Source organism: Pygocentrus nattereri, chromosome 15 (genome assembly GCF_015220715.1).
Source record: "Pygocentrus nattereri isolate fPygNat1 chromosome 15, fPygNat1.pri, whole genome shotgun sequence".
In the NCBI taxonomy this organism is placed as follows: Eukaryota; Metazoa; Chordata; class Actinopteri; order Characiformes; family Serrasalmidae; genus Pygocentrus; species Pygocentrus nattereri.
Window position 1 is genome coordinate 20,217,724 of NC_051225.1, and position 13,361 is coordinate 20,231,084.

General features: G+C 37.8%; 1 long non-coding RNA gene across 1 annotated transcript; it reads left to right on the plus strand.

The window, feature by feature from the left end:
* The first annotated feature begins 6,801 nt into the window (after positions 1-6,801).
* On the plus strand, positions 6,802-8,547 carry LOC108428380. Its single transcript, XR_001857926.2, has 2 exons — positions 6,802-6,859; positions 7,822-8,547. It is a non-coding gene; the product is annotated as an uncharacterized LOC108428380 (long non-coding RNA).
* The last annotated feature ends 4,814 nt before the right edge of the window (positions 8,548-13,361 follow it).

Genomic DNA, 13,361 nt, shown 5'->3' on the forward strand with positions numbered 1-13,361 from the left:
ATATCTTATATAAGTGTGGACAGCCACAGTGGAAGCTTCTCTTATAATAAATATCTGACACTCCATATATGTCAGCGAGAAGCATCTGAGGCTGAGATTACACTAAATCTAACCTAAAAGTGTTACTTTTCACACACAAAATAAATAAAACAATTTTAAATTAGTAACAGACTTTCTATATTTTGCCAAAAAGCTATTTTTGTTTGTAGGTGGAATAGAATTTTGCAAATATAAAAATAAATATAAATATAACAATTTTACAGAATATCAAATTTAACTGGTGGGTCAGAAAAAAAAAAACAAACATTCAAAAGACAGACAAGCTCAACTTGTCACCCACTAATCTGGACTCTATGGGCAATTCAGATTGCACAGACTTTGGGAGTCAGTGTTTCAATCTGTGTGAGATATGGAGGATGATTTACGGAGGTATTCTGTATTTTGATGATACATATATTTTATGTATTTTGACATTTTTTGTTTGTAGGTGGAACAGAATTTTTGCAAGTTTTAAAGCTTGTCCAATCTGGCAACAGTTGCTGTGAAAGAATGCATTTGTGGGTGGAGCATGGATTAGTCAATTAATAACAGAGTGTCTCTGTGATTTTAGTCCTGTTTATATTAGTCAGTCAGTAACTTTTTATGGACTGGACATTCCCATGTTTATTAAGATTACAGTGGCTCATAAACTGGACTGTAAAAAAAAAGTTATTTCAATCCCTTTTGAAGTGCCATGATGGCAAATATTCTGTTATGCTTAGTTTAATATTCACATTTATTCTTAATAATAGAATCACTCTATGAAATATTTATTTATGTAAGTACTGTAATAAGTCAAATGTATGGCACCGAACATTAAAACTTGAAATAGGACAGCAATAACCCTAAGTAGTTGTAGATTTTACGTGGTGATTTTGATGGACGGCTGTAAATTCCCTAATGACAATTCTAATGATGATGCCTTGCAATAAAAACAAGAAGCTAGGTAGATGGTTAAAATAGAAATTACAACTGAGTAAACAGTGCCATCTCTGTTGTGATTTATACAGAAATCTCATATCTCAAGCCAATCTATAACTATGATAGATGCAGTGTAGTAACATTACTTTAGGGACATTTGTCTGGAATATGTATTCCACACAAAATTTACTCTTGGTCCATTATGGAAAGCATTAATAGTCCACTAACTGAGACATTTGATATGGAGCAGATACTTGATGTTTTGGATATAGTCATATGCTTTGCTCAGAGTGGATGCAGCATATGTCTTCTCCAGCAGTAATAGGGGCCATCTCAGAGCGACTGGGTTGGTAGCGAGGAGAAGAGTACGCAGACAACCCTTTGGGGATTCAGGAAGCCTGCATGGAGCCAGTATTGATTTAATAGTATATGACAGATCCAGGCCATTCTCCGGCTATCATAAAAGAGCTCTGAGTGCTATTGATCCTGATCTTACTGCTGGAGCTCCTCCGCACTGCTCTCAGATTAACAGCAGCTACAAAGGCCTGCAGGGTATAGAGAGGCAGGAGAATTCACTATGACCAACAATACACAAAATAAGAATGAAGCTTAGCATTGCCATGAATGTTTGTGCCACGGTTTATGTTGCCCTGGGAAACATGACAACAACAAAAAAAAAGTTATATTTGCCACGAACTGTGGTTGAGGCTCTGTGACTTTACAACTGCAATGAAATGCTTCTGAATGATGAACACCGCCTCTTGATTTGCTATGTAAACTTAAAGAAGGCTTTGAGATATGAGCCCTTCACTCAACAAATTAAAAACTTCACAAAGGTTAATGACACATTCTAAAGCTCTAATGCCTGGTATTAGCATAATGAATATAAGACTAACAACCACCAAAGATACCATAGCAACCACCTAGCATCACCTTAGTATCCACCAGAGGTAACATACCAACCACCTAGCAACACACTGGCAACTGTCTAAAATACCATAGCAACCAAATAGCAACACTTAAGTAACCACATTGTATACTATAGCAATCTCATTGCAGCACCCAAGCAACCACCATATATACCATAGCAACTACCCTAGCAACCACCTGGAGCACCACAAAAAGCACCTGACATCACCCTAGTAACCACCCAAGATACCAGGGATACCAACCACCATTCATTCTCCTCACATTACAAGTCAGTTATAATTTTAAGCAAATTGTTACAGCCCAATTGTTGGTGTTTTAGTAGTAGGATATTTGCAGATATTGATAAATTTGTGGAAAGTCACCAGCCAAACAATGTTTGTTGGAACCTAATACAGAACTGGTGGTGTTTAATAAAGCACAGCTGGGAAAGACCATCAAAAGATCACTCTAAGCTGTCATAGGTGAAAACCAGATATATTCATTCATCTACGTGTTGAACCAAGATAATGAATAAAACCTCTGCTTTGTTCTGTGTTCTACTTGGGAATTCACTCATTATTATTTCTTTTTTTTTGTTAGTTGCTGTTACACATGGCTTTCATTTGTATATTAGCGTAGCAGCTCTGAGTTAAAACAGACAGTAGTACTACACCTTTGTGGAAACACCAATACTGTAATAAGCTGGACCTTTAATAGGTTATCAAATTTAACTGGTGGCTCAAAAAAAAATCATTCAAAACCATATTTTGAATCAAATTAAAAACCAGACAGGCTCAGCTTCTGGGGCTAATCTGGACTGCATGGGCAATTCAGACTGCACAGATTTGGAAGTCAGTCTTTGAATCTATGTGAGATATGGAGGATGATTTACAGAGGTAAAGTTGAAATGATGCAGGAGAGACAACAGTAATCACAGTAGTAAATGTTAGGTAAGCAAGTAGGAATTTGGTCAAACACAGTTAGCATTTGCTAGAGTAAAGTACTGTGGCTGGGTGGCCATAGTAGGTAATACATTTTTCAAGCAATGTTTGTATTTGTTGCCTAACTTAGACTAGCTAATCAATTATCCAGATAGAACTTCATTCAAGAAGCTGTGTATTACAGTGATTTCACCATGGTTAAAAGACCAAAATGCAAGCTAGCTGGGTTGCTTACTGGTAGTCAGTCAGGTATAAGTAAGAAGACTAGTTTATCATCTTCTCCAGAGATTTTTAGAGACACAGAGCTTATAATCACGGCACGGTGGCGTGGTGGGTAGCACTGTCGCCTCACAGCAAGGAGGGCCTGGGTTCGATTCCCCGGCCACTCTCTGTGTGGAGTTTGCATGTTCTCCCCGTGTCTGCGTGGGTTTCCTCCGGGTTCTCCGGTTTCCTCCCACAGTCCAAAAGACATGCGGTCAGGCCAATTGTGTAAAATGTTCAAATTGTAAGTCGCTCTGGATAAGAGCGTCAGCCAAATGCTGGTAATGTAATGTAACCAATTACAACATGAAGAGCCAGATCATGGCAGAAGGAGGAACAGATAGCTCTGCTGTAAATCCAGCACAGGCCAGCATGAACTCTACACTTGATTAAGCTGATTTATGCAGGTCTGGTCCTGGTTTAGCTGGTCACCCATTGTGGTTATGCTGATTGACTACCATACCAGCGTCCAAAAAACAGCATATCACTGTTGTCAGAGTAAAAACCTTGTATCTCCATTTTTGACATTTCTAAGTTTTTGACTATTGGCCTTTATGTTGCGCATAAATTTCATGATGAATAGACAAAAGGAAATGGCCCAAAATGACCTGAAAAAAATCCTGGTTCCACTGATTTACATTAAAAATAAAGTATGTTTTGTCCTTCCCCTGTATAGTTACCATTTTGGAGATACAAGGTTTTGTTCCGACGTTTTGCTGGGGACCAGCCACGCTACTCTGTGCTGTTTTTTTCCAGCAGGGCAAGAACTTTTCACTTTTCAAATTTTCCACTTTTCCCACTCAGCTCTGAGAAGGACTAAAATGTTCAGCCTCATGAATACATGTATGCTTGCATCACATGTAGGTTATGAAAGAAGAAAGAATGGGGCCAACCAGTTATTATTACACACTTCCGTTGCTTAAGACTAGCTTAACCAGTTTACATTGTAGTTACTGAATAATAAGCCTTAGTATATAATAAGCCTGGGATTTTAAGTGGTTAACAAGCAGTTCAGTTTTGAGTTGAAACATTTACGTAATGACTTACTGTATGTCTGGACATACAAGGTAAAAAATGTCTCCAAATGTTTGTAATCTTCATTTGTCCAGTCTGTGTGTAGAGTCGAGCCTTGTAGTGAACCCAATGTAGTGAACCCATGACTCCACCACTGTTAGTTTGAAATCTTGGGTTTAATCATGGCTAATAATAAAGTAAAGATTTTCTCATCAAGCACTGTTGTATAAGGACTGGCATGGCAAGTTCATGATGATTAGGACTAATTAAGATGAATTTTTATGGCACAACAGTACAGATACTAGCATAATGTTCAATAGTTTGTGTTGGAGCAGCTTCTTGGTAAATGGTCTCAGAGTCTATGGCATGGTCTTGCTTTGAAACACAAAAGTAAAAATGCAGAAAATTTAGTTGTTGAAATCATTTGTTTTTAGAATGGTTTAATAAAGTGTAGCAACATGACTGTGAAGCTAAATTTGTCAAAATGTGAAACCCATCCGAACAGAAAAGCGTGATCAGGCAGAAACATCACAAGACATTTAGCTGGTGCTGATGAATTTGCTCACAAGATATAGTGGCTTACACTGGAGGCAAAATATTCATATTTTCCTAATTATACATGCTGTTTCTGTAATGAACTGATGATTCAAAATACTGTGGAATTATGTGATTGACACCATGTGTGGAACTACATGATCCATGCGATGTTTCTCGTTCAGCAGTCAGGGGTGTTTATCTCAAGATGTAAGAACCGGAGATCTGAAACTGAATGCTTTGTGGAGGAAATACAGTTTCCCATGAAGACACTGCCTGCTCATGCTCTGTCTCTCTCTCTCTCTCTCTCTCTCTCTCTCTCTCTCTCTCTCTCTCTCTCTCTCTCTTTCTCTCTCTCTCTCCACCTCCAGGGCCACTGCCAATTACTCAGACATTTAATCGCACTGCTGCACAGTTGATGTGTCCTTACATTACACCCAACACTGGCTGGCAATGTCAGCTATAAATACCACACCACAGGGCGTTCTGGGCCTGAAAACAAAAGCAGCCTAGGACCCGCTGCCTCTGCATATTCATGGCTGCACATTTACAATGGAAATTCCGATTATTGGTATAATGCGCCACTGTTACCACCGTCATTATTTCCACTGTGCGAGTTCAGATCGTGGTGATCCACCTTCACATTTGCAAAGCTTGTCGATTTAGGTTTTTGAATGAGGTAAACAATGCGGCTCTATTCGCAACATTTCACTGGAGGCTCTCGCTTATTTACAAGTGAGTTCGTCTCCCTTTCAGGCTGTATTCTATCGCTCTGTTTGGCCTGATATATTCGCCGTCTTATTGGACAGATTAAGCGGTAGGAGAGGGGAGTGTGTCCCAGTGGGGAAGAGCTGGAGTGTTTCTTTTTTTCTCTCACTGCTGGCAGGCAGCAGTGTGGAATGATGGCATAGGACTGATCACTCCTCTTTTTTCTTCATGAGCTTGAGTGGGAGCATATTTATGAAAGCATAAAAGACCCTAAAGCATGCAGAGGAAGAGCAAGGGAGTGAGCAATAGATCAACTCTTAATATCAATAACAGTAATACATTGTTTCCTATTGTTTTTCAGTGAAATTGATGTAAAATCAGATAACACTAAAAAAATGAATGAAAATATGAATGTAGGAAATCTGTTGAAAAATACATTGACATTGATTACAATTGCATTTCTTGTTGTCCATATGTGCTGAATCAACTTTACATAACTCAATGGAAAGGGAGTACTTAACAGAATGCCCGATGATCCTTGGGAATATATCTCTGGGGAAAAAATATCTATTTTAGTTCATTTTTGTTGAATATAAACTATGCAAGATTTGCAGTAACTCTAAATTGAAAATTGCCCATTGTGTCTAGGTAGATACAGCTATGTGAGCTCTCCCATTGGTTAGTCATACAGAAACTAGACAGAAGACATTACACATTAGATTAATACTGCATTCAATCTAACTTGGGAAGCTGTTTGAAATTATAAAATTTATTGTGCACGTTTGAACTACAAAGTGGGCAAAAACATGGCTACATCCATGAAAGCCAATATTGTCAGCAACAAGCTAGTTAGAGTGCTATGGTATGAGAGTGATACGATTGGTAACTTTAACATTCATGATGTATTTACCTTCTCAAAACAGCAAACTTTATGGTCATCTTCAACCAACTACTGTGTCAGTATATTGATTGATCTAAAGTAAATATGACATCTAAAGCAAAACTTAGAGTTGAGAACATCTTTCTGACTTTTTCACTAGGATCTCCCAGTTCATGGGACATTTTATGTGGTTATTTCTAGTCTGCAGTACTAATGTGCCTTGTAACAAAATGTAATGACATTTTGTTGATTTCTAAATGAAATTAACACATCCTCTATTGAGAACACATATAAAATACACTTTTTCTGCAAGTTTTAGTGCACAATTTTCTATTTATTTGCTGAGTTTAACCTATTGAAAAAATAACACATGAATCTAAAATGTGCCACAATGTCACACCTCTGGGTCTTTTCCTTGCCTCCATCAATGCCACAAACTACAATTCCCATGATTCACTGAACTCTCACACCATAGACTGACTATGAACCACTTCCTAGAGCCACATCACCTGATTATTGAACAGTTGTCACCTGTGCCCTGTTACCTCTCCATGTATAAATACTGGCTATTTGTACTGACCTTTAGTAGTTTATCTTGAACTGATTGCTGTTTTAGCTTTGCCCCATTCATGTATTTGACCTTCTCTTTTTGGTAAGCAATGATGCCTGTATTTCTACTCCTCGCTCTTCTGAATTGGCCTGGCTTTGACACTCCTTTTATAAAGCCATTGTTAAAAAATACTCTTTGAATCTTTACGTCCACGGGTGTCTGGCTACTTGGACTAACATTACACCCAACTTTTGCACTGGCCACATTGTGTGTTTTACTTCTTTTCTCTATATGTTGAATAGACAATCAACAAAGGCCACAAATGCTTGTACTTTTTAAAACTTCCACCTTCATGATGCATCATCAGAAAGTTTATTTCCTGATTTTTAAACTAGAACATCTTGCTTTAGAAACTAATGTGGCACCACAGTAAAACATGAGAAGCCATGATGTAGTGATGGCTATTTTTATTTTGGCCAGAGTGTCCATTTAGGAAGTGAGAGAGGAATCTATCATGTTTGATTTTCAATGGGTGGGACTAATTTTGAGAATGAAACATCAGTCTAGGTCTTCTGGATGCTAACTGAGCTTTTACTGTGATTTGGGGAGGCTGTTACCACATTAACTCGGTCAACCATCACCAGGCACAGGCATTAAAAACATAGGAGAAAGACGTGGGCTTTTACTCAAGGCTAGTGTGCTTGGCTGATCATGGCTTTAAATACAAAAAAGGGTGCTAGCTGAAACCAGCATTATCTTTACATTAGTGTAGTGTAGGTGATTTTTCCGTATATTTTGTGTTTTGATATTGATGGATGCCTAGTGTAAATAGTCGTGCTTCTTCGAAGATATCTGGCATAATTAAATTAAGTTATAATGGCCTTTTCTTTTGAAATATATAATTCATAATTTTTGTATTCTTCCTGAATTTGTCAAAGTCGATAAAGCACACAGTTTGAAGCACCATATGGTCACAATGATTTATAACAGTTCTCAGTCTCTCTTGCTCTTTCCTAAATTAGGATCTGCAATGCCTTTTCTTTCTCTTTCTATATTCTCCACAGTAAGCAATGCAGCAGGACACTGGAGACCGCAGCGATTTGCTGATGCTTGTGTGTGGACGCCCAGCTGTGCCTCTACCCACATCTCTGCTCCAAATCAAAACAGCTCAGAGTACTTTTTAATACCAATGTGTATATATCAGGCATTAGATCTACTTCTTCACCGCAGCAATTTTATATTTGAACATGTTATTAAGAGCTTTGTTGATTCTGGGAATCCAGCCAGACTACATTCTGCTTCCTCACCACAGTGTGTTCAGACACAAGGCTCTGCAAAACCAGCAAGAAATTACAAAAGCCTTCTCCTGCTATGCCATGCTGTGCTATGTATTTGTGTAAGGGAAAGAGGGATGAATTGGACAAAGTGGCATAAACGACGACTGCTGCAAAGTTGTGCAAAGTCCTAATTTGAATATGCAATAAGGAAGTTGTTGGAAAATTCTTGCTGCTTGTGTAAAGCTCCCCTTCAATCTGTCTGAGACAATGCAGACTGCCTTTGTTTTCCTTTTTGTGGGAAACGCTCTGATTTGTGGCCACTGTGTGGTTCTGGATAGCGCCTAAAGGAAGAGGCTGACCACACTGTGTACTGTAGTTTGCAGACCCATCCATTCATCTCCTGCAGTGAAGCTTTGAAAGTCTCTGTCTAATTAGTAAGTTTTGTACTATCCACCATATTATTACTCAAAATAAATATTAGCATGATCATTTTTGACTGCTATGGAATTACCAGCAGGAAAGTACATACTGGTCATCCTTCAGGTCCACTGTTACTTGTATATGGTGTAAAAAGGGAGTATTTGCTAATATTGAAGGTGCCAAAAGGGTTCTTGAGGCAACGCCATCAAAGGTGTTCTGTTCTCTAAAAAATGGTTCAACCATTTGTTGATAACAATGAGACTGCAAGTGTAAAGGACTTCTCTTCTAAAGATTAAAGAACCTCCATATAAGGTAAAATATCAATACTAATTCAAAGTTGTTACCAAAACCATACATCCAAGCCAATAACTACAACCTTTATTTTTAAAAGTGCATACAACCTTTATATTATGCAGAGGTTCTTTAAACTCAAGTCTCTCCACACTTACTCATCATTAACAAAAATGGTCCATCCATTGAAATGTTCTTTATTCAAAAGTGGTTCAACAAGAAATGTTATTACAGCAAGAAAACAGTCATATATATATATATATATATATATATATATATATATATATATATATATATATATATATATATATATATATATATATAATTTTAGAGATGGTTCAGTCTATTCTATTCTGACCATTTTTTTTCTCACCAGCATATCTTTCACTGCCTTCTGGTCACAGTGATGTCTTTATAAAGCCCCACATTCACTGTGTTGTGGTTTCATAGGCAGCTTTTCTCCATTCATTAGCACTAATGAGGACTGACACAGGGATTAAAACTGCATGCCTAAGGCTTAGGTGCCAGCCCCAATCCTTGACCCTAGACCTAACTCTCCTAATCCAGTAGCCCAGGGAAATTATCCATCAGATATACAGTACCACAAAACTATGTGTATACTTCACTGTTAGAAAAATATGGATCTAAAGTGCATACAGGCCACTGGTTTGACATTATGGAAAGACTGAGACTGCAGATCTAGCTAGCTTTCTGAAATCTCCATATTTTCCCAACATTAGACAACTGCTACTTTTAATAGTTGTGAAATCGTCACGATTTTTAAAATGGATTACTTCATTAAAAACAGTTCAAACAAATAATGTACAGGCTATCTGCAGGTCATTATAAAGCTGTGTTCAGCAGATTCAGCTACAACAGTCATGTCTTTTGTAAGCATCACAGAAAAAGAGGAAACCCACACCAGCAAGAAACGATTGCTGTTACAGATTGTGTGTGTATATGAACTAAAGTGTTTATTTTGCTCCATTAAGTCTAGAATGAGCACTGTGGCATACTAACAGGCTACACCAATAACATTAAAAGTTAGGCTTTATCAAAGATTCACTGTAAAACATACAAAGTAAAGTACATGACACTTGAATGTATGCTACAAGCTTTAAATGTTTCAAATGTTTGTGTTTTAAAACTGTCATAAGTGGAAGTGAATGCACACTATGCTTGGCACGTGTTGCAAACTTAGTGCTAAGATTACATTGAAATTATAATAAAAGTATTAGCAGAAATTGGCTTAGTGGTGGTAGAGGTTGTGAAGATTTCTTTATTTCCTATTGTCCTACTGGTCTATCTTATAGTAAGAAACTGAAGGACACACATATTTCTATGCATTTTTATTCAATGATTATTGTATGAGGTATTTTCTAAGGCTTCATTTATATATTTTTCACAATCCTTTTAGATGATTAATTGGTAGTTTAGCTGATAATAAAAGAAAATTACCTGCAAGGAGTACTTCATGTTCATGCAGCAATTCATATTCTCTTGGTGTACTTATTTTAGATATACTATATTGCCAAAAGTAGTCATGCACCCATCCAAGTCATTGATTTCAGGTGTTCCAATCACTTCTATGGCCACAGGTGTGCAGACTGCTTCTACAAACATTTATGAAAGAATGGGAGCTCAGTCAATTCCAGCGTGATAAGATGCCACCTGTGCAACAAGTCCAGTCATGAAATTTCCTCATTACTAAATATTCCACAGTCAACTGTCAGTGGTATTATAACATAGTGGAAGCGATTGGGAGAGTGGGGTCAGCAGATGCTGAAGCACTAGAGTTTGGCAACTTTTTTGCAGAGTGATTCATTACAGACCTCCAAACTTTATGTGGCCTTCAGATTAGCTCAAGAACAGCATAGAGAGCTTCATGGAATGGGTTTCCATGGCTGAGCTGCATCCAATCCTGTTACAGCTGCAAAGGGTAATAGTAAACCTTATGGAGTAAGAATTGGATGTTACTCAAGTTCATATGCATGTGAAGGCAGATGACTGAATACTTTTAGCAATATAGAGTATATAGTATAGATACACTCCACATGCTAGTGTTTAATGTTTAAATATACTATACAATATTGAGCGAAAATGACATGATAGGTCTTTTTTGTTCAGTTCATGTGACAATACTTATTCACCTAAATTTCATGGCCTGTGTGTGGCTTAATCTGTATTTGTATGGGTTTGGCTGAACAAGTGATGTCCTCAGGAGCTTAAGCAAAAGATTGATAGTTCTTAATTCTATCAACAACATTCATCAGTCATAACAAAAGGCTTGTTCTCTTTTGTCCTTGGCAATCGGGATGGACTTCCTAATAATGTGGTTTGCGTCCCCTAACTTGGCACTTTCAAACATCCCACATTGGTGTGTGTGGGCTCCCAGAGTTTGGCGACAGGCGAGGGCAAGCTTAAAGTGTTCAAAGAGAAAACAAATCACAAGCTTAGGACTTCCCCTGCTTAAGGAGGTTACCGAGTTCAGTTCTCACTCAGCCTGATCTATCTGCGCTGCTGCTACTGGAAATGTGTTAGAGAGCGACATGCACCGCCTCCACCCATGATTGGTTGCACAGTGTGCTTTTATGAACACTCTGGTGACCATACGTCCTCTATGGCTTTACATGTTAGATGCATTGATTTTCCCCCAACACTCAGTCCCGCGCTGCCAGGAAATGACAGCCTATGTGAACAGACACTGGGCCACAGTGCAGGAGCTTAAATAGGTTAAAGCTCAGAGCCTATGAACAAGCAAAGGAGGAGAGTTGGGGGAGGGTAGAGTGAAGCTATTTTGAGCTCTTTACGCAGACAAACAACTCACCAGCAGTTTCTGTCCCTCAGTATTTCCTGTGCAATGTGCCGCACTCTTGTTTATGTCTTGTCGTGCACTCAAATAACCTCAGTACCCTTTTTTACGCATAGAGGTCTATTCACATTTTCAATCAGGGTTTTCAGAGCCTTTCCTAATTGCAGAGATATATCTGTGATGTTGAACAGGGTGAACAGGGTGCATCTGGCACCCATATTTCTAAAATAACAGTTCATCAAAAAATCTAATTCACACTTTATCCTAACCTCAAATGTAGTAAGTTAAGATGTGTCTGAAATTAGCTTCTTTCACTACTTTCACTGAAATTAGTTTTTCACTGCGTCTACAGGGCTAAAGTAGATAACAAACAGCTTATGTAGCCCAATTGCATGTTTAAATATACACGGCTCAACCGTGTTGAGTTTTACACTAACAAAGACAAAATTCAGTCATTAAGATGGCTGCTAATGCTGTTTTAAGCTACGCAGCCTACTTTTGTTTATCTTTTTCTTGGCAGTATGTCAAGCTATGTTAGAAACCACACAAGCAAGTCTTCTTGACATTTTATAACAACTGGAGAAGGCTTTGAGGCAAAAGTATAATTTATGCATGCATTTAGACAATCCTAATTGGTTTTCATAAGCTTTCTTTACTTGTTTGCTGCATTAGTCCAGTACTTATTCACCTCCCCGGTTCAAAACTCAAGAAGCAAACTCTGGATGCCAGAGCTGACAAACTACAATCAACTACATTTGGGAAGGGTACAATTTTGCAGTTCAGCGAAAGTTGCAGTTCAAATTTATTGGCATCTTCGGCATGGCCATTAAACTGTAAATAAAGCTGCACTTTGTAAGATTTTTTGTTAAAATTGAAAAAAAGTAGCATTACAAAGTGAGGAGCAAAAAAAACAAAAAACATGCTAAAATATGGTGTGTATGCACTAATGTGTGTCACCATGTAATGCCTGAAATACTGATGTAAAAGTCGGATTTTATAGAGTTTTTCAGACTCATCATGCATCTTACTGTATTGTCACCACATGCAAAATCAACATTATGCTGATGAAGTTATGATGATCATAAGAGATAATTAACTTACATCCTTGGAACACATGTCCTTCACCATGCTCTCTTTCTTTCCAAGCACTCTCAAATTGTTTGTAACAAAAATGTTTGTGGAAGGAGTCCAAAGCACAACTGACATTACAAAATGTTCTGTACATAGTGTGCAATAGCACATTTTCACCAGAGAGGTCTCCGAATCCCCATATCTTACATAGTGTAGCTTTTATCTGGTATCAAAGAATGTCACATGAATATTGTGGTCTGAAGCCACATAGGCTCATCATTTATTCTGCCTGAACTCTAAATGTACAAGAGCTGAGACATGACCGAATCTGTTTTGTCTGATGTCTGAAACCTGACGTGGTCTGAAAATGTCTAAAAACTGTTACATGGCAGTTTTTTGAATAGGCATGATATCTTCCTCCACAACAACACACAGTGCCTCCCAACAAGTGCATGTTTGCAAATGTGGTATTAATGTAGGATATCACATGACCTAACATGTTTAAATGTCCAGTCTTGTTCACTTCTGAAAATGCTAGTGAAACGGTTTGCATGAAACAAATTGGTAACAGATATAAAAAGGCACAAATTATTAATACATTTTAACTAATGACTAATAGTTAATGGGTTGTACAACATCAGTTTATGTATACAAATCACTGCAGGGAATTACTGAAATGTATTACTTTCTAAATCTTATGGCTAAATATTTACATATCATATGTGTAAAATTT